General features: G+C 40.6%; 2 long non-coding RNA genes across 2 annotated transcripts; one reads left to right on the forward strand and one right to left on the reverse strand.

The window, feature by feature from the left end:
* Positions 1–2,624: 2,624 nt before the first annotated feature.
* On the reverse strand, positions 2,625–3,854 carry LOC108945979 (uncharacterized). Its single transcript, XR_001970203.3, has 3 exons — positions 3,781–3,854; positions 3,571–3,633; positions 2,625–2,673 (listed from the first exon to the last, which is right to left on the reverse strand). It is a non-coding gene; the product is annotated as an uncharacterized lncRNA (long non-coding RNA).
* Positions 3,855–5,759: 1,905 nt separating this feature from the next.
* On the forward strand, positions 5,760–9,389 carry LOC138893398 (uncharacterized). Its single transcript, XR_011408810.1, has 3 exons — positions 5,760–6,249; positions 7,895–7,962; positions 9,032–9,389. It is a non-coding gene; the product is annotated as an uncharacterized lncRNA (long non-coding RNA).
* The last annotated feature ends 13,510 nt before the right edge of the window (positions 9,390–22,899 follow it).

The following is a 22,899-nucleotide window of genomic DNA, read 5'->3' on the forward strand; positions in this document are numbered from 1 at the left end:
GAACGACTCAGAAAGGCAGCTCACCACTATGCCTCGGGATGACGTGGGTATGTGATGATAGGTCCTCTACTAGTACCTGTCTCAGATCCTGCACAAAAAGTGCAGCAAGTGTAGTATGAGTACGTAAACAACGTGTACCCAGTAAGTATCAAGCCTAATCTCAAAGTGGTAGAGACGAGATGGCCGACTTTGACGCTCACAATGGGTCAATAACAATAACTGAAATAAAACTAGAATATTTAAATCATCATGATTTACAGAATTTACAATAATTTATTTAATCAGCAGAGATAATCAAATTCCTTCAAATGTAACAATTCTCAATATATTAATTAAATTCCTTCAATTAAAATAGTTTCTAATTTATCAATTAAATCTCATTTACAGGAGTAACAATTAATTCCATAAACAAGCAAGAATAATAATTCATTAAATTCCAAGGATTTTCTAATTTATTAAATAGCTTCTAAAGCTGAAATAAATTATTAAAGTATCGTGTAATTATTATTATTAAGCACGATTTCTGCCGAGGACGTACGGCCCGATCCAGAGTGTCGTGTACACTGCCGAGGGACGTGCGGCGTGATCCATAGATGCATCTATCCTGCCGAGGCATTCGGCCCGCTCCATAAGAAAGGAGGACATTTTCTTATATGCCTCCGGAAGGACAATATGTTTATTATAAGATAAATTTGGGAAGAGAACAATTTCTTTTGACAATTAATTGATTTAAATAGAAATCAAGCCTATGAGATTTTCATCCTTTAATATCTTTATCAAACAATTCACAATATATTCATATATATCAATTAATATTAATTAATCAAAGAATACAATTTACACAAGTAATACATGCTTTGAGTCCTAAACTACCCTGACTTTAGCATTAATAGTAGCTACGCACGGACTCTCGTCACCTCGTGCGTACGTAGCCCCCACAATTAGCAACAATTATTTAATCTTAACCACCTATGAGGTAATTTTCCCCTCATAAGATTAGACAAGAGACTTACCTCGTCTTGCTCCAATTTAATCCACTATAAGGCCTTTTTCACGATTATCCAACTCCGTCTGGCTCGAATCTAGCCAAAATAATTCGATACAATCACTAAATATTATAGGAATCAATTCTATAAGAAAATATTACATTTTAAAGAAAAGATCCGAAATTAATTAAACATTCGCCCGCGGGGCCCACATCTCGGAATCCGACGAAAGTTATAAAATCCGATAACCCATTCAATTACGAGTCCAACCATACCAGTTTCACTCAAATCCGACTCCGAATCGATACCGAAATCTCAAAATTTCGTTTCTATGAGATTTCTAAACTTTTCCAAATTTCAATCTCAAAATACTAATTAAATTGTGAAAACAATGATATATTTGTGTATATTGATCAAATTCGAGTTAGAATCACTTACCCCAAATGTCTTTCCTTGAAAATCTGTCAAAAATCGCCTCTGTTCAAGCTCAAGTTTGTCAAAAATGGCAATTGGGTTGATACCTCTGTTTTTATAACTTACAGATCTGCCCAGTTCGATCTTGGGAGCTCGATCTGTCAAGTTCGATCTTGGGAGCTCGATCTGCCCAGTTCGATCTTGGGAGCTCGATCTCGGGAGCTCGTTCTCGGTAGCTCGATCTCGGGAGCTCGATATCGGGAGCTCGATCTCGGGAGCTCGTTCTCGGGAGCTCGATCTCGGGAGCTCGTTCTTGGGAGCTCGATCTCGGGAGCTCGATCTCGGGAGCTCGTTCTCGGGAGCTCGTTCTTGGGAGTTCGATCTCGGGAGCTCGATTTTGTCAGGGGTTCGATTTTTGTTAGGCAGCTCAATTTTGACAGGCAGCCCGATTTTGACAGCATTTCCAGCCGAAAAATTGCAGTAGCTTTTGCAGCAGCTAAGTCCTACTTTTGATCCGTTAACCATCCGAAACTCACCCGAAGCCCTCGGGACCTCAACTCAAAATACCAACAAGTCCTAAAATATCATACAAACTTATTTGAAACCTTAAATCACATCAAACAATGCTAAAATCACGAATCATGCTCCAATTCAAGCTTAATGAAACTTAGAATTTTCAACTTCTACATTCGATGTCGGAACCTAACAAATCAACTCCGATTGACCTCAAATTTTACACACAAGTCATAAATTACATAATGGAGCTATGAAAATTTTCGGAACTGGATTCCGTCTTCGGTATCAAAAAGTCAACTCCCCGGTCAAACTTTCAAACTTTAAATTCCTATTTTAGCCATTTCAAGCCTAATTTCCCTACGGACTTCCAAATAAAATTTCGATCACGCTTCTAAGTCCAAAATCACCATACGGAGCTGTTGGAATCATCAAAATTCTATACCGGGGTCATTTTCTCAAAATGTTGACCGAAATCAAACTTAGTACTTTAAGGCCAACTTAAGGAACCAAGTGTTCCGGTTTCACCTCAAACACTTTCAAATCCCGAACCAACCATCCCCGCAAGTCATAAATCATTACAAGCACCTACAGAAAGTTTTATTTTAGGGAACGGGGTTCTAAAAGTTAAAATAACCGGTTGGGTCATTACATGACATGAGATTGCCTGGCTAGTTCTCCAAGTAAACAAAGAAATAACTAAACTAAACTAAGAGAGGGAAGTCCTAACTCGTAGCCTGCTCGCCTGCAAAACCGGTTCCTACGTTGTACCGCAGACCAACGTAGGTTCCCAAAAAAAAATGTCAGTACCATCCATTGTACTCAGTGAGTCTCAACGACAGGGGATGAAACTTTAATAAAATATACATAACGAGCAAATATTCTAAATGCATGTAAAACATAAAGCTTATAAGAACAATTCTAAAATAATTGCATAATAGCAGTTTGTGAATATTCTAAAAGAAATTCTTTTCTTTTTCTTTCTTATAAGAAAAATACTTCACTTTATTCTTCGGGAGTTCCAACTATCCTAACTTATTTTTGTCTTAGTCACCGTGTGATCGGCACGGGTTTGATCCCAACCTGATCGAAAGGTGCCACTCGCTTCATGGTTCTCAGCGCTCATGTATCATATCTTAGCCTGGCTAAGTAAATTCTCAGCAACGAGACCCTCGGCTCGTGTGCTCCCTACTTTGGCACAAGTAGTTTCAGGAAGTCAACGCCTTGGTCAAGACCCTCGGCCTGGACGATGACCCTTTCTCAGAATAGAGGATACTCCTAAAAAAATTTCTTTCTAAAACTTCTTCTTGTGAATTTTCAAGTCTAAATCTTTTCTAGAATATCCTATACATACTCATACTAGTATCCTAAAATGTAAAGTATGGAATAAGAATAAAATAAACATTAAAAAGTATTTTTAATGATTCTTGCTTCTTCATGAATTTCCAACATAAAAATGGCATTTAAGAATAAAATAAAAATCTGAAAATTTATGCACATATAAATCTTCTAAACTTTAATTCGGACAATTCTAAGTTGATAGGTATTCACTCGCTCCAATTAAGTACATATTAACTCTTTTAAGCAATTCAGCAAACACCTTGTATGCGTGCTTTTGTGAGTTAAACCACTTTAGAAAAGGGTTATATCAACTCACCTCAAAACTCCTTGAGCCAATACGTAGGCCCCAGTCCAATTTATACCCATCAAATAATTGATTCTATAACCTCTAGTGCATTTTAATTAATTTAAATTTTTTACACCTAAACATTGAACTTACTGTTGATACAGAGGAAGAAGGGAATTAACTATTCAATTCTTACCTACTACTACTGTAGGATAATTGACAAGAAAGAATATTATATACCTGAGTCCAAGAATTAGTGACTTGTAAAGAACCCTAGAATTTTCCGTGCGTGAGTAACTTTGTGACTGCCTCTGTTTCGCATAAGGCTTTAAGCTTTTGTCTGCGTGAGAAAACAGAATGCTTTCTGTTTTGTTCAAGGCATTAATCCTTTTGTTTTCCTTTCAATACTCACTTTATGGGTTAGTCACGTGACTCCCTTTTTGTTTTATTGCCTTCTCTCTTTTTTTTTTTTTTTTTTGACTTAACTAGTATTTATTATATCTATTATTAAAAATTAATAATATTAAAATTATTAATATTTCCTAATTGTAAATCCAATTATTTATAAACAGAGAAGCAACTCAAAAGTAAATCACAAGGGTTTAAATCCGTAATAGAAATATAATTTAAGATTTAAAAAAATTAAATTCTATATTTAACGAGTGTTGAAACTTCTATAGATTTGAGGAGTGTTACAATCTTCCCTCCTTAAAAATATTCGTCCTCGAATGTTGCTAGCACTACTTACTTGAACTTTTTAAGTTTTCTTAGCACTACTCACTTTCCCAAGGGACTCAAAATTTTGGCTAACTCCCTAAATTTTCAAAACTTTCGGCAGAGTCTCCCCTGTAAATTGGACTATCCAAAAAAATATCCTGCCACAAATAACACAATTACACCAACAACAACTAACTACACCATAACAGGCCATTCATAGGCACCATACCTATCTCATAAACTAATTACCCACACTCCGGCAAGGAGGTACCTGTAACGACCCGACCGGTCGTTTTGAATATTTGCACTTCACTCGGTTGTTTGAGGGCATGAGTAGCTCCGTATGATGTACTTTGACTTGTGTGAATCATCGGTTTTGGGTTGCAGGTATTTCGGAATCGAATTGAAAGAAAGAATTTCATTGTTGAAGCTTTAGATTTGGGAGAGTTAACCAAAATTTGACTCTTTAGCATTTGACCTCGGATTGGAATTCTGATGGTTCCATTAACTTCATTAAGTAATTTTGGACTTAGGAGCGCAACCAGAATATAATTTGGAGGTCTGTGGTAGAATTAGGATTGAATTGGCGAAATTGGAAATTTGACGATTTCAGTCGGCAGTGAAAAATTTGATATCGAGGTTGGAATAGAATTCCGAAAGTTGGAATAGGTTCGTAGTGTCATTTGTGACGTGTGTGAAAAATTTGAGGTCATTCGGACGTGGTTTGGTTGGTTTCGGCATCAGTTGCCGAATTTAGAAATTTAGAAGTTCTTATACTTGAATCCGAGGGTAATTTGGTGTTTGGATGTTGTTTTGAGTGATTCGAAGGTTTGACTAAGTTTGTATGCTGATATATGACTTGTTGGTATTTTTGATTGAGGTCCCGAGGGCCTCGGGGTGATTCCAGGTGGTTAACGGATTTGTTGAAGTTGGACTTTGCAGCTGGAGCTGCTGCTTCTGCTATTTCCGCACCTGCGGAAGAAATCCTTGCTGGTGCAAGGCCGCTGGTGCGAGTGGGTAGTGCGCAGGTGCGGGCGACGCTAGGCCAAGGCTAGGAATACAGGTGCGAAGAATTGGCCGCATCTGCGAGCCCGCAGGTGCGAGGCCTTGAACGCATATACAGAGATGAGGAGTTTGGGCTGGTTTCGCATATGCGCACCTGGGACCGCGGATGCGAGTACGCAGGTGCGAGGAAGGTGTCTGCAGGTGCGGAAGCTGGGTGATTAAGTGAGTTGCGCAGGTGCGGATTCTTGGACCGCGGGTACGAGAAAATGGCCGCAGGTGCGAAAAATTTGGGCAGAAACCATAAATAGAACCCTTCGCGAATTTTGGTCATTCTTCACTGTGAGCACCTAATTTTTTACTTTCACTTGTCCCCCACACTTGCCCCCCATTCTTGTCCCCCATACTTTGTCCCCCACTCACAAACCTCATACCCTATTTTCAGCTATTAAAACACACACATAACACACCAAAAAAAAAAAAGAACCAGCTGCCCACCCTCTTCTTCAACCCCGGTCGTTACCCACCTTTTCGATATATATCCTAGCAGCCCAATCTCTCAGCTCCAACCTTAGAACAACAGGAGCATCACCCTAATCTCCAAGACGCATAAAAAATGAAAAACGGCCACCCCACCTCTCGAAAACTCTCGGCCGCACACCCCACTAGCACAAAATCTCCATGATTCCTTCTATTTCCTTAGCTAAATCCTAGGCGATCTGTCTATTTCAAAGTCGAACTCCGGCAGAAAAGAAGAAGGGAATCTGAGGAAAAAGGCAAAAACGCAGCAGCAGCTTTATGCTCTGTTCATTGGTCACTAGTTCAGTTCGAGTGTTCCGGCGAGCTTCGAGGTCGTCGAAGGTCGTGGTCCGAGTCTTTGTTCAGGCGCAAGTCAAGGTATCCCGTTAGAGGTTTTCCAGTCAGCGAACGTCGCCGTCGATTTTCATTTCCGAAGTCGAAATTGTTGGCTTTTTCTGTACGTAGCAAAAGGTTAGAATTTTATCAATAAAGGGCCATCTTTACTTTCGATATTTATTTCATCCATGGCTTGATGCTTAATGTTGTTGAGCTTACATTATTTGTGCATTGTTTATGTGTTTATGAAGACGATTCATTCTTGGCGAAAAAAAATTATTATAACATTATACTGATTTTCAGTTTCTCTTTATTAGCTTACAACTGCAACTTAGTGGTAATAGTTATGGTTTTAGGTTCCATTTTTGTATTTCTATTAATTGTTAAATAGATTAGTTGAACGAGGTTTCGTTGTAATTGAATTTGGTGGGTCACCGTATAGTCTTGGAAAATGAAAAGTTTGCCGTGTGGTTTAATTTGAAGTTGGGTAATTTGGGTTACCGGACATAAGATTAAAATCATATTTTGCTTTAAGGATATTTGCTTGGTTTTGATAGTATATGAGCTAAGAGTTGGTTTGGTTTGCTAAACTTCTAACATAATGTTAATAATTTGTTAAGTTCCCTTTTTGGTGAATATGATTGCTTTTGCTGGAAATTCATGGAAACTGAAGTTCACATCTTTATCTCGCACACTATATTCATAATCTTTTGGCCTAACAAGGAACCCCTAATATAGTAAGAATTAACATCGACAGTATGCTTTTAGGCACGCTCTTAATTAATCAAATTATCGTGATTATATATACGTTTGCGTGACATAATTTTGATTTTTCACATAAATCAAAGTACGCGTTCGCGCGACTTTGACCAAACATTCTTGATAATAATAAAGTGTTATTAATTGCGTACACGTACGCGTGCCATGTTTTTGACACACCAAACAAAATAAGTATACGTACGCGCGACATATTTCAAGATAATTCTTATAAATCCAATCAAACAATAAAAGCGGACATAGTTAAAACATGAAAACCAATAAAACACAGGTTATCCAAAATTAATTCAAGCCAAGTTGTAATCAATAAAGCGACCGTGCTAGAACCACGGAATTCGGGGAATCCCTTACACCTTCTCCCCATTCAACATAATTCTTTACCTGAACTTTGTTTTTGCAGACCAATAATAAAAGAGTCAAACATTCCTTTGACTAGAGATTCAAATAAAAGGTGACTTGGAATACCCGAAAATCAATCCAAGTGGCAACTCTGAACAATAAAATAATCCCTAATCAAGTTTGTTACTTTAATTGAAAAAACTCTTTAATCCACCATCCATAATACATATTTATCTTTGTGGAGGGTAAAAAGGAGGTGTGACATTCACAATTTCAACTCGATTTTTGGAGCTTTTGGGAGAGATTTGAGAGGGAATCAAGGGGATTTCGTTGAGGTAAGTTACTTGAGCTCTATACTTGTATACTTGTGATTTTTCGTTGTTTTAATCATGGTAATTAGTGAAAATGAGGGATTAGGGCTTGGAATTTTTGGAAAGTAATTTAAGGATTTGAAGGACCAAACGATGTCGGATTTTGATGAATTTGGTATGGTTAGACTCATGAGTGAATGAGCTTTCTAGTTTTGTAAATTTGGTCGGATTTCGAGATATGGGCCCGGGGGCCGGGTTTGAGCCAATTTCGGGTTTTAGTCTAATTTAGTAGTTTTTCTTGTGGAATTCATTCCATTAGCGCGTATTGATGGTATTGTACTGATTGTGAATAGATTCGGAGCAATTGGAAGCCAAGTCCAAAGGCAAGATCATTGCGGGTTAGATATTTGACCGATTTGAGGTAAGTAACGATTGTAAATCTGGTCCTGAGGGTATGAAACCCCGGATTTCGTATCATTCTACTATTTTGAAGTGACGCACATGCTAGGTGACAGGCGTGTGAGCGTGCACTGTTAGGGATTTACGACTTGGTCCATCCCGTAGCAACTGTAAAGTTGCATACTTTGTTGAAACCATTTAATACTTATATGTTTTAGAAAGAATTTCTGTAAATTGGGTTGAATGCCATGTTTGGGCCTTGCGCCAATGTTGTTTGGACCCTTAGGGGCTGTTTCTTACCATCCTCTCATTATTTTCGATTGAAAATCTATACTCGGTCATGTTTATACTTGTTTACCGCATAACTCAGTTTTATGACTCTATTTTGATACATATAAATGTTTTGGGCTGAATGCCCTGTTTTACTAAAATGCCCGAGTGGCTTGAGATACTTATGACTGAGTACGGCCGAGGGCCTGATTGGTGAGGATGAGTGTGGATCGGGGCTGCCCGCCTGCAGCATACTTATGACTGAGTGAGGCCGAGGGCCTGATTGGTGAGGATGAGTGTGGATCGGAGCTGCTCGCCTGCAACATACTTTATTATTATCGCACGTGAGTTGTCCGTATAAATTATAGCGCTTGGGCTGAAGGACCCCCTCCGGAGTCTGTACACACCCCCAGTGAGCGCAGGTACCTACTGAGTGCGAGTGCTGAGTGACTGGGAGACATGAGTGATTGTGAGGTATGCCCGAGTGGCACGAGTGACTGTGAGGTTTGCCCGAGGGGCTGTATATGAGTGATGTTTTGCCCGAGGGGCTATTTATGATTTTATCATTTTTGCTCACTTTTGCATTGAGTCTTTGTTTGAAAAACTGTTGGAAAAATATCTTTAAATAATTTTTACTGGAACCGGATTTAAACGAGATGATTTGATTCAAACACTGATTTTTAAAGCATGTTGTACTTTATTGAGATTTCATGATATGAATGTTATATGCTTTATTGCTCGTCACTACTGCTCAGTCTTTATTTATTGTTGTTACTTACTGAGTTGGTGTACTCACGTTACTCTCTGCACCTTGTGTGCAGATTCAGGTGTAGTTGGACACGGTAGCGGTTATTGAGTGTTCTGGTTGCAGATTTATTTTGGAGATAGCAAGGTAGCTGTTTGGCGATCGCAACCCCTGCTCTTCTCCCTCTTATCTTCCTCTAGTAGTATTTAGCTATTTTCCAGGTTGAGTTAGCCTTGATATTGTTTGACAGATTATAGTAGATGCTCATGACTAGTGACACCCTGATATCGGGCTTTTTCTTTTCCGCAATTTTGTTTTTCTTGGATTTGAACTCTTTAAATGGAGGTTTTATGTTAAATAACCATGAAATTATCTTTGAAATGAAAATATCAGTTTTTGTTTGGAAATGAGTCGGCTTGCCTAGTTCCACGATAGGTGCCATCACAACAGATTAGGTTTTTGGGTCGTGACAGATTGCTATCAGAGCCTAGGTTACATAGGTCTCACGAGTTATGAGCGGGTTTAGTAGAGTCTTGTGGATCGGTATGGAGACGTCTATACTTATCTTCGAGAGGCTGCAGAACTCTTAGGAAAATTTTACTTTCTTGTATTCTATCATGCGAAATTGATTCAGCTTGAGACATAACTCTTTGAATTCCTTCCACGTATCTCGTATGCGCACATGAGTGCTCGGTATCAGTTGTGCATCGCTGGCTTGTGATTCTATGAACAAGGTTGAGATGTGTATTCTGTGTTATGGTGGTGGGACAGTCTGGAGGACTTGAGGCCATGGTTAGACCGTAACTTAGGCTCGGTAGCTTCAGTTGTAACCTATACATTTGGACTCATATGGCTGATAATGTCCCTACAAGTGGAATTGTGGCTCGATGAGCAGTGGAATGGCTTTGTGGTGAGTATGATGTAACTGCGGGAAGTGTTAAGACTATGTGAATGTGACGAGAAGTGTTTTCTTGAAATATAAAGGAAGGTCATTGGGTGCTTGATTCTCGTTTTGATGCGACGTACCATCTCGAGTGTAAATGTTTGGAAGGATCTTTCACGTTGTTAAATTTTGGGACAAATTAAATTCTCATGTCTGTCAATGAGTTTGAACTCAAGAAGAGTAAGTGGTTATGTAGTAATGGTGGTTGCGAATGGGTATTTTGACGTTGATAGCTTGGGAAAGATAATCTTTGAAGAGACTTAGAGTCGGTAACATTTTATTGGTTCAGGTGCGACAGAGATACATTTCAATTTGATGCAGCGGTTGGGTAGCAAAGTATGAGGGAAGACATGACAGGAAGTGTTTCGCGGTGGTTGAAATACTAGCAGGTCAAGTAGGAGAAGTAGAGGTTGAGAAGTTTCTTAAAGGAGATGATTTAACCGAAGTAAGAGTGGCAGATTAGCATATGAATTCACTAGTAGGGTAGTCGTACACCTTGAGAAAGTGTAGAATGGTTTGGAATCGTGTTAGTATGTGAATCGGCCTACAGACTCTATTTGGAGTGATGATTAGTGTACAAAGGAAAAATTGAATATGGCAGAAAGGAGTGTGTTTGAAATGAATAGAGGCGTGAAGATCTGATTATCATGTCAGGTGCAATTTGACTTGAGTTAGGAAGGTATTGTTGACGTACAGTTGATGTCAATAGGGAAAGTGCATACTTATATAAATGGTGGGCGAGCATGAACTCAGGAGAATTTATGAATTTCGTGGTCGTTGCACTCAGTGTAGTGTCATTGGGAGATGTCGGTAAGGAATTCCACATGTGGGTTATCTCTTGTATGCAGCTAGCGGTGGCATGATGTTGATGAAGCTTTTGCGAGGAATATTACTAGCTACCCGGTAGGAGGTCGCGTGTGTAATTTTGGCTGGAGATTCAGAATGTTCATGAAAGGCTAATAAAAAAAATAAAAACTTCGAGAAGTCTGGTAGGTTAACGGTACAAAACTTTGGTAATTGAGAAGGAGAAATCCTTACGGGTTCTAATCTTATATAATTACAGCTTAAGGCTAAGTGGGGGAGTCTGCTATCGACGAGTTGATTGCACGGTTATGGGTCGTATTAGTTTCGGTTCGGGGTATACCGGTGAATCAGTTATGACTTACAGAGGTCGAGATCGAGGATGACTCGGGTAAAGAAATTTCTGGACACAAGTTGTATTACACTCTATGGTTATAGGAGGACCATAAAAATAATTGAGTGGTTATTCACAGAGAATGTAGTGTACATGGAGCAGGAATTTGCTCGGTTGCGTAAGAGCGAAGGTTACTCTTTATTCCCTTGGGTGTTGGTGTGCTAATGGGGCACAGGTCATTTCGGTCCGTTTGGTCGGTTAATTCGAGAATGGTTACAATGGATTCAAGATTTTTAAATATGGATAGAAAACTGGGAGTTGCATTGAACGGTGTTGAGACTCGTTGCATCTTATATCATTGTGAATTATGCATTTCAGTATCAAGTAGGTAAAGGAAACAGTTTTAGGTTCACATAAAGTCTCTTCAGAGTAAGCATTTTGGTTGTGGAACCTTTGGAATACATAAAAAGGGAATTCAGCAGCTTATAAACCTTAGGGCGGTGGAGGTGGAATCAAATATGGTGATTCATGTGTTCTATGGAATTGGAGATTGGGAGTTCTAAGGAGCAGATTGTTTCATGGTTGTGGACTATGAAGTTGTGGCCGAAGCTAGCCAGATGATAGAATGTGTTATTATTCAGTCATTGTGGACTTTCGGAGGTTATTTATTACGATTCGTTGGTTACATGCACATATGGTGTGGTTCTATTGTGGCCTTATAGCGGAATTTGAGCGAGAATAGTATTGGATATTGCTTGGTTGATGGCGTATTGGTCATGTTCTTTCGGGTTTTATGTGGCATGGTGTTGTTTGCTTCTCCGTGGTTATGGTAATACACTTTGGGTACTTGATGTCGAATTGCACATGGTTATTGATTTTCGCAGGGTAGCTTGAGGTGTTTCAGATGGACCAGTATTTGGATAGGGTCACATATTGCAGCAGAGTTATGTGGGAATATGATCCTTTATGTAAGATTCATGTGTTATGGGTCTGCGGTTAGTGATGGGTTCTTAGCATTGCATCGGGGTGGTACCCGTCGAGCTTGCGGAACGGTTCTCCTGTTTGGGTCCTTGGTACGATTGGGTACACTTAGAATGTAGCTATCTGGTGCACGGATTGCACGGGTTGTGGCTTCAGATTGTATTGATGTGTCATGTCACTAGAGTGGTCGTGTGGGATGAGACGAGGTCATTGGGCCTAAAATGAATGCTATCGGATTTGATTGTGGTATAATTGGGAGGATAATATCGGAAGTCGGCTTTGAAATTGGCTATAGTTCTTGTAGAGGGAACGAGAGCTCCATGACCTGTTGGTCTAATGAATGGTTATGAATTTGGTATGTTTCTTTCATCATCGGCGGTGTACGAAAGTTTTGAAACGAGGTTTTGTCTGATATGAGGTTATTATCGGTACTGGGTTGATTTGAGTCGATACTATGATTAGAAATCATTGCTTTGAGCATTCGAGCTATGCGGTATTTGAATTTGAGTTATGGTTAAAGCTTTTGGTACAGATTGTTTAGACATATACGGTATATAGATGCAAACTTCTCATCTTATAGGAAATTTCAGATGTTGGAAATTTGATTCGAAGGCTTGTGGGCTAGGTTGAATTTAGAAATTTCAGTTATGCTGTGCTATCGGACCTGTATGGGATAGGGTGATGTGGGATCACCCCCGGGTATGTGCATGTGAAAGCTACACAGCGATTTGATAGCTTTTGGAACAACTTTGGGCACGTTCGAGGACGAATGTGTGTTTAAGTGGGGGAGGATGTAACGACCCGACCGGTCGTTTTGAACATTTGTACTTCACTCGGTTGTTTGAGGGCATGAGTAGCTTCGTATGATGTACTTTGACTAGTGTGAATCATCGGTTTTGGGTTGCAGGTATTTCGGAATCGAATTGAAAGAAAGAATTTCATTGTTGAAGCTTTAGATTTGGGAGAGTTGACCAAAATTTGATTCTTTAGCATTTGACCTAGGATTGGAATTCTGATGGTTCCATTAGCTTCGTTAGGTGATTTTGGACTTAGGAGCGCTACTGGAATGTAATTTGGAGGTCCGTGGTAGAATTAGGCTTGAATTGGCGAAATTGGAAATTTGGCGATTTCGGTCGGCAGTGGAAAATTTGATATCAGGGTCGGAATGGAATTCCGGAAGTTGGAGTAGGTTCGTAGTGTCATTTGTGACGTGTGTGCAAAATTTGTGGTCATTTGGACGTGGTTTGGTTGATTTCGGCATCGGTTGCCGAATTTGAAAATTTAGAAGTCCTTAGGCTTGAATCCGAGGGTAATTTGGTGTTTCGATGTTGTTTTGAGTGATTTGAAGGTTCGACTAAGTTTGTATGCTGATATATGACTTGTTGGTATTTTTGGTTGAGGTCCCGAGGGCCTCAGGGTGATTCCGGGTGGTTAACGGATTTGTCGAAGTTGGACTTTGCAGCTGGAGTTGCTGCTTCTGCTATTTCCGCACCTGCGGAAGAAATCCTCGCAGGTGCGAGGCCGCTAGTGCGAGTGGGTAGTGCGCAGGTGCGGGCGACGTTGGGCCAAGGCTGGGAATGCAGGTGCGAAGAATTGGCCGCATCTGCTAGCCCGCAGGTGCGGGGCCTTGAGCGCAGATGCGGAGATGAGGAGTTTGGGCTGGTTTCGCAGATGTGCACCTGGGACCGCAGATGCGAGTACGCAGGTGCGAGGAAGGTGTCCACAGGTGCGGAAGCTGGGTGATTAAGTGAGTTGCGCAGGTGCGGCTTCTTGGACCGCAGGTGCGGTCGCGCGGGTGCGAGAAAATGACCGCAGGTGCGAAAAACCTGGGTAGAAACCATAAATAGAACCCTTCGCGAATTTTGGTCATTCTTCACAATTTCAACTCGGTTTTTGGAGCTTTTGGGAGAGATTTGAAGAGGGAATCAAGGGGATTTCGTTGAGGTAAGTTACTTGAGCTCTATACTTGTATAGTTGTGATTTCCCGTTGTTTTAATCATGGTAATTAGTGAAAATTAGGGGTTAGGGCTTGAAATTTTTGGAAAGTAATTTAAGGATTTGAAGGACCAAATGATGTCGGATTTTGATGAATTTGGTATGGTTAGACTCGTGAGTGAATGAGCTTTCTAGTTTTGTAAATTTGGTCGGATTTTGAGACGTGGGCCCGGGGGCCGGGTTTGAGCCAATTTCGGGTTTTGGTCTAATTCTATAGTTTTTCTTATGGAATTCATTCCATTAGCACGTATTGATTGTATTGTACTGATTGTGAATAGATTCGGAGCAATTGGAGTCCGAGTCCAGAGGCAAAAACATTGCGGGTTAGATATTTGACCGGTTTGAGGTAAGTAACGATTGTAAATCTGGTCCTGAGGGTATGAAACCCCGGATTTCGTATCATTCTACTATTTTGAAGTGACTCACATGCTAGGTGCGGGCGTGTGAGCGTACACTGTTGGGGATTTGTGACTTGGTCCATCCCGTAGCAACTGTAAAGTTGCATACTTTGTTGAAACCATTTGATACTTATATATTTTAGAAAGAATTTCTGTAAATTGGGTTGAATGCCATGTTTGGGCCTTGCGCCAATGCTGTTTGGACCCTTAGGGGCTGTTTCTTACCATCCTCTCATTGTTTTCGATTGAAAATATATACTCAGTCATGTTTATACTTGTTTACCGCATAACTCAGTTTTATGACTCTATTTTGATACATATAAATATTTTGGGCCGAATGCCCTGTTTTACCGAAATGCCCGAGTGGCTTGAGATACTTATGACTGAGTGAGGCCGAGGGCCTGATTGGTGAGGATGAGTGTGGATCGGGGCTGCTCGCCTGCAGCATACTTTATTATTATCGCACGTGAGTTGTCCGTGCAGATTATAGAGACTTGGGCTGAAGGAGCCCCTCCGGAGTCTGTACACACCCCCAGTGAGCGCAGGTACCTACTGAGTGCGAGTGCCGAGTGCTGAGTGACTGGGAGGCATGAGTGATTGTGAGGTATGCCCGAGTGGCACAAGTGACTGTGAGGTTTGCCCGAGGGGCTGTATATGAGTGATGTTTTGCCCGAGAGGCTGTTTATGATTTCATCATTTTTGCTCACCTTTGCATTGAGTCTTTGTTTGAAAAACTGTTGGAAAAATATCTTTAAATGATTTTTACTGGAACCGGGTTTAAACGAGATGATTTGATTCAAACACTGATTTTTAAAGCATGTTGTACTTTATTGAGATTTCATGATATGAATGTTATATACTTTATTGCTCGTCACTACTGCTCAATCTTTATTTATTGTTATTACTTACTGAGTTGGTGTACTCACGTTACTCCCTGCACCTTGTGTGCAGATTCAGGTGTAGCTGGACATGGTAGCGGTTATTGAGTGTTCTGGTTGCAGATTGTTTTGGAGATAGCAAGGTAGCTGTTTGGCGATCGTAGCCCCTGCTTTTCTCCCTCTTATCTTCCTCTAGTAGTATTTAGCTATTTTCCAGGCTGAGTTAGCCTTGATATTGTTAGACAGATTATAGTAGATGCTCATGACTAGTGACACCCCGATGTCGGGCTTTTTCTTTTCTGCACTTCTGTTTTTCTTGTATTTGAACTCTTTAAATGGAGGTTTTATGTTAAATAGCCATGAAATTATCTTTGAAATAAAAATATCGGTTTTTGTTTGGAAATGAGTCATCTTGCCTAGTTCCACGATAGGCGCCATCACGACAGATTAGGTTTTTGGGTCGTGAAAGTACCACAATAACCATCAAAAATTTAAAGCACAATACTTCAGCAAAAGTAAATCACTTTAATGAATTAAATGTACTCTGGCATAGTACTAAATTATTTAATAACTAAATATACTCTGACAGAAACTAAATTATTTCAACAACTAAGTATAATCTAGCAAGGACCTTGTACTTAATAAATGAAATATAAATGCCAAGCTGGACCTAGGTTTACATACCTTGTTACTCAAATAAATAAGGATACTTCTTCCTCATATCTTCCTCGACCTCCCACGTAGCCTTTTTTGAATCATGATTACTCCACAAAACTTGTACCGATGCTATATCTTTTGTTCTCAACTTTCTTACTTGCCTATCGAGAATTTCTATAGGTACCTCTTCATAAGTCAAGCCTTCTTTAATTCTATGGTATCGGCAGGTATTATATGCGACTCATCATGAATGTACTTTCTAAGCATAGACGCATGAAAGACAGGATGAATAGAGGACAACTCAACGGGAAGCTATAGCTCATAAGCCATGTTTCCTTTCTTTTCTATAATTTCATAAGGTCCGATAAATCTAGGACTAAGTTTCCTTTTCTTACCAAACCTCATAACTCCTTTCATTGGTGAAACTTTCAAAAACACCTTATCACCGACCATGAACTCTATGTCACTATGCCTCTTTTCAGAATAAGAGTTTTGACGACTCTGAGCCGCTTTCAGTCTTTCTCTGATTAGCTGAACTTTCTCTAAGGCCTCACAAACAAACTCTGGACTAATCAACGGCACCTCTGCTGGTTCAAACCAACCCACTGGAGACCTACATCTTCTCCCATGATAAGTAGGGATTTTGACCGCTTATTTGCTCTCTTTTACTTATGTTTTAGCTCAAAAATACTTAAAGGTATTCCCGAGAACTAATGAAATGTGCTTTCTTGCAGGAATATTCGGAAACGAGCCAAAGAAATGAAAATCAACTCAAAAAGGAGTAAAATTAGAAAAGAACCAAAACAAGGCAAAAAGGGCTATAGTGCGGATCGCACAATACTGTGTGCGGACGCAAACTCTGAAGAGGCACTGATAGAATTTCTTCACAGAGTGTGAACCGCATAATTATTGTACGGATGCAGAAGACTAGATTCATAGACTTGTAGTTTGGGATCTTGAAGATGTGCGGACCGCACCATTATTGTACGGCCGCAGGATGCCAAAATGCGGTCGCACTCAGAAATGTGTGATCCGCACAATTAGAGAAAGTGCGGCCGCATCTCACTTTTATGCGACCGCAAAAAGCCAACTTGACCAGTCAGTCTCAAAGTACGGACCGCACACATAATTGTGTAGACGTACAACCTTCGCAGGGGTAATTTTGTCACATATTTTCAGTTGGGTATAAATAGATATTTTTGTCATTTTTAGGCTAAGTTGGGTACACTTGAACACTTAGAGCCGTTTTTCTTTACTGTATTGGGTAACTTTGTACTAGTTTAGCATTTAAACATTAGATTTTCTTTCCTTAATCAATTATTATGCATTTTATCTTAGTTTCTTCTTTAATTTCTTCATTTTCCATGAGTAGCTAAACCCTTAGCTAGGGTTGTGACCCAAACCTAGTATGGGTACTTAATGGGTGATTGATTTAGGGCATATTTGTGATTGGGTATATGAATTTTAGCCTAGTTCTTGCTTGAATTTGAGAATTGATGGTTGCAAATATTGATTCATGCCTAATTGACTTAGTCTATACTTGAGAAAGTGAGACTAAGTCTAGGAAAACTTGGCTAATAAGAAATTGGGGTGAACTCAAAAAATTAATAGCCCCAATTAAAGGGTCGAATCTAGAGATAGTAAGACCCGACTTGAGAATTTATCACTTGTTTCGTGAGATACCCATTTGGACTTGAGAAAGCCGAATTGGGCAAAATCACTCAAACTATTGAGAGGTATAGAGTGAGTAATTATGTGTGATTGCTATATTGTATCCCGATCAACCAAACATGCCCTAAAGCTATAAATCCGTTAGGTAACCAACTAGGCGGAAGTCGCAACCCTAGATCTTTTATAACTTGAAAAACAACCAAAACCGAAAACATTGTCTCTTAGGTTTACAATTACAAGCATTAGCATAAAAGTAGAAGTAGAAACAACAATTGAAAATGTGGAAGTGTAATCTTAGGCACGTCATACATTCACACTAGGTATATACCTAATCCCACATCAAGCTCCCTGTGGAATCGACCTCGACTCGCATTTGGTTTTTATTATTGCATCGACCGCCTCGCAACCTAAATCAGTGGTGTGAGTTTGGGTGATATCAATTTTTAGCGCCGTTGCCGGGGAGCTAAATACAGATTTAGCTATATATTTGGTTTTGTGTGTGACTTGTCTTCTTTACCTTCCGGGTTACTAACCCTTTTGTGAATCGATTGTAGGTACAAAGAAATGGCTCGCAACAATGATCCTCTTGGAAATATGCCTTTGGGAGATGTGGACGTGGAAGATGACCCAGTTGAAGAGGTTCCTCTCGAACCTCAAGAAAATAGACAAGGCCGACCGCCTCAAGACAACATTCGCATTGCTCCCCCAAATCCACCAAAAGCGACTCCACACCAAGTGTTGCCAAATGAAGGGTACGCAAGTGCCATAGTCCCGCCCCGCATTAGGGCGGGCAACTTTCAAATCACAAATGTTATGCTTACATTGCTTGAACAACGAGGATTCTTCACCGGGGTTCCGAATCAAAATGAGTACAAGCACTTGAAAGGATTTGTGGACACCTGTTGGGGGAGTAAACAGACCAACGTTTCCGAGGATGCTTTAAGGTTGAGACTATTTCCCTTTTTTCTACGGGGAAAAGCCTTGGACTGGTTAGAAAGATTGCCAAACCATTCTATCCATACATGGGATGAATTGGCGAAAATATTCATTGCCAAGTTCTTTTCTCCCGGGCATATGGCTACTCTTAGAGACGAGATTCTAGCATTCAAACAAGAATCCAATGAGCCTTTGCACGAGATATGGGAGAGGTACCGCACTATGGTGAAAGAGTGCCCGAATAATGACCTGACCGAGGCTATAATTCAACAAACCTTCTACAAGGGGATCAATACTACCAATTAATGCGTGGTCAACTAACTTGCCGGTGGAAATTTCATGACAACACCATATGTTGAAGCTTGCGAATGCTTAGATGAAATGGTGGATACTCCATCGGCATGGCAAAGTAGAGCAAATGTTCCTCAAGGTGATCCAAATGTGATTCACCTACACAAAGAATTGCACGATCATGGGAAAGCAATTACCGAGTTGACCACTACAATGAATCAATTAGCCAAAGCTCAACTTCAACAGGGTCAAGGTCCTAAGCAAGTAAATGCAATGGAAGGTGTCAATATGATGGTGAACAAGCAAAGGCAAAAGGGCCAACAAGTGCAAAACCGTGTAGAACAATTTATGCAAGATGATAATGGGTTAGACCAAGACGAATCATATAATGAGCAAGAGGAAGAAGTGCAATATGTGAATAACTACCAAGGATAAAGGAACAACTCTCAAGGCCCGAATCAACAACAATGGTGATCTCAAGGAAATCAAGGAAATTAGAACAATCAGAACCACCAAGGCAATTGGAGTGGTGGTACCAATAATCAAGGTAATTGGAACAATAACAATAATCAAGGCAATTGGAAAAATCAAGGCAACCAAGGCAATTGGGTGGTAACAATCAAGGATATTGGGAAGGTAACAACCAAGGGAGTTGGAATGGTAACCAAGGAAATCAGGGGTCGGGCTCTCAAAGTCCCCCGATGTATCAACAACCAAACAACTCGCCTCCTTATCTGTCTCAAGGTTCTATTTCTTCCAACAATGAGATGGGACGGATTGAAAATATGTTCAAACAAATGATGGAGAAAAATGCCGACTTCGATGCTCAATTAGCCTCTCACAACACTTCAATCCGCAATTTGGAAGTTCAATTGGGGCAAATCTCGCAAGCTTTAAGCACTCATACTAAGGGGGCCCTAGCTAGTGATACGGTGGTGAACCCGAAGGGTGGGAACAACACGGGGCATGCCATGGTCGTAACAACAAGGAGTGGAAGAGGTGGAGATGCAACCACCTCAAATCAAAGAAGAATTGTGGATGATGATGTAGTGGTTCAAGAAGATGAGATTCCAAGTAATGTGGTTCAAGATAATGAAGAAGTGAGAATTGATATTGATGAGAATGTGGAGGAGACCCAAGAAGAAGTGAACCCGTCTAGGGAACACGTGATTGACATATCGGAACCGGTAGTGCCAAAGGCCAAGGCACCAATGCCAAGGTCCCCTCCTCCATACCCTCAAAGGCTCGCCAAGCAAAATAGTGAGAACCAATTCAAGAAGTTTATTGACATGATGAAGATCTTATCCATTAATGTGTCGTTGGTTGAGGCGTTGGAACAAATGCCCGGTTATGCAAAGTTCATGAAAGATTTGGTGACAAATATCTTGGGTAGACCTTTCCTTGCTACAGGGAAGGCTCTTGTTGATGTGGAAGCCGGTGATCTCACCTTTAGGGTGGGCGATGAAAAGGTGATTTTCCATGCGTGCAAATCTATGAGGCAACCGAATAGCAACGAAGTTTGTTCGTTTGTGGACTTAATGACTGAGGTGATTGTTGATGATGCTATTGCCATGATGAATGTTGATGATACTTTGGAAACCGTATTGCTTAATCATGATGATGATGAGAAGGATGGATATGTGGAATGTGTAAATGCATTACAAGGAATTAGGTCGTATACTTATGAACCCCGAAAATTGTTCTTAGATCTTGAGAACCGGAAGACTCCTCCAACAAAGCCCTCAATCGAGGAGCCTCCCCTTTGGAGTTAAAGCCATTGCCTTCACATCTCAGGTATGAGTTTCTTAGCCCATATTCTACTTTACCTATTATTCTTTCCTCTTGCTTGACTAACATGTAGGTAGATTCTACTTTGGCGGTGCTTCAAAAGAGGAAGAAAGCTATAGGATGGACACTAGCGGATATTCGGGGTATAAGCCCTGCCTTTTGCATGCACAAGATTATTTTGGAGGAGGATGCGAAACCCTCCATTGAACATCAAAGAAGATTAAATAAAGCAATGCAAGAGGTGGTGAAGAAGGAGATCATAAAGTGGTTGAATGTCGGGTTAGCTTACCCCATTTCCGATAGCTCGTGGACCTCTCCGATGCAATGTGTCCCAAAGAAAGGGGGCATGACTGTGGTCACCAATGACAAGAACGAATTGATTCCTACAAGAATGGTGACCGGGTGGAGAGTGTGCATGGACTATCGGAAGCTCAACAAAGTCACTCAGAAAGATCATTTTCCGCATCCATTTCTTGATCAAATGCTTGATAGATTGGTCGGACGAGCTTTTTATTGTTTCCTTGATGGATATTCCGGCTACAATCAAATTCTCATTGCTCCTGAGGACCAAGAGAAGACTACTTTCACTTGTACCTATGGTATTTTTGCATTCTCGCGGATGCCATTTGGGTTATGCAATGCACCGGCGACTTTTCAACGGTGTATGATGGCCATCTTCACTGTCATAGTGGAGGATTTTCTTGAGGTCTTTATGGATGATTTCTCTATGATTGGGAATTCCTTCAATGATTGCTTGAACAACTTGGATAAGGTCTTGGCAAGATGTGAGGAGAGAAACTTGGTTTTGAATTGGGAGAAATGTCACTTCATGGTCGAAGAAGGCATAGTCCTCGACCACAAAATTTTAAAGCATGGTATTGAGGTCGACAAGGCCAAAATTAAGGTGATCTCCAAACTACCTCCCCCTACATCCGTGAAGGGAGTAAGGAGTTTCTTGGGTCATGCGGGGTTCTATCGCCGATTCATCAAGGACTTTTCCAAGGTGGTGAACCCCTTGTGTAAACTTTTGGAGAAGGATGCCAAGTTCCATTTCAACGAGGATTGTATGAAGGTATTCGAATTGCTCAAGTTCAAGTTGACTACTACTCTTATTATCACCGCACCGTATTGGAGCTTGCCTTTTGAGCTCATGTGTGACACAAATAATGTCGAGGTCGGAGCAGATTTAGGGAAACGTATCAACAAAATCTTCCATCTGGTCTATTATGCTAGTAAGACCATGAATGATGCCCAAGTCAACTACACAGTGACCGAAAAAGAGCTCATTGCTATTATTTTTGCTATGGAAAAGTTTCGCCCGTACTTGATGGGTACAAAGGTGATTGTTCACACCGACCATGCGGCGCTACGATATTTGATGAGCAAGAAAGATTCTAAAGCAAGACTAATGCGGTGGGTGCTTCTTTTGCAAGAGTTTGATCTAGAGATTCAAGACCGCAAAGGTAGTGAAAACCAAGTGGCGGACCACTTGTATTATTTGGAGGAGGAAGGGAGGCCACATGATGGCCTTGAAATAAATGATTCATTTCCCGACGAGCAACTTCTAGCCATTTCTATGACCGGGATGCCATGGTTCACCGACTTTGCCAATTATCTTGTGAGTGGCATTGTACCGAATGAATTCTCTTCAAACCAAAGAAAGAAGCTTAAACGGGATTGCCTTGACTATTATTGGGATGAGCCTTATCTCTTCCTGATTTGTATCGATGGTGTGATTCGACGATGTGTACCGGAGGAGGAACAAATGGAAATTCTTGTGGTTTGCCACTCTTCGCCATATGGTGGTCACCATGGTGGAGCTAGAACGACAATAAAAGTGTTGAGTTGTGGATTCTATTGGCCTACTCTTTACAAGGACGCTAGCGATCTCGTCAAGCGTTGCGATGAATGTCAAAGGGCCGGTGGGATTTCTAAGAAAAATGAGATGCCCCTCACCACCATCTTGGAGATTGACATTTTTGATGTGTGGGGCATTGATTTCATGGGTCCGTTCATGAGCTCTTGTGGGAACACTTACATATTGATAGCTGTGGATTATATGTCAAAGTGGGTTGAAGCCGTGGCTTTGCCCAACAATAAAGCTCGGAGTGTGATGGCATTTTTGGAAAAGAAGATCTTCACAAGGTTTGGTACTCCAAGGGCCATTATTAGTGATAGGGGATCGCACTTTTGCAACAAAGATTTTGATACCTTACTTACAAAGTATGGTGTTACTCACAAAATGTCGGCCCCCTATCATCCTCAAGCAAG

Source organism: Nicotiana tomentosiformis, chromosome 6, assembly GCF_000390325.3.
Source record: "Nicotiana tomentosiformis chromosome 6, ASM39032v3, whole genome shotgun sequence".
NCBI lineage: Eukaryota > Viridiplantae > Streptophyta > Magnoliopsida > Solanales > Solanaceae > Nicotiana > Nicotiana tomentosiformis.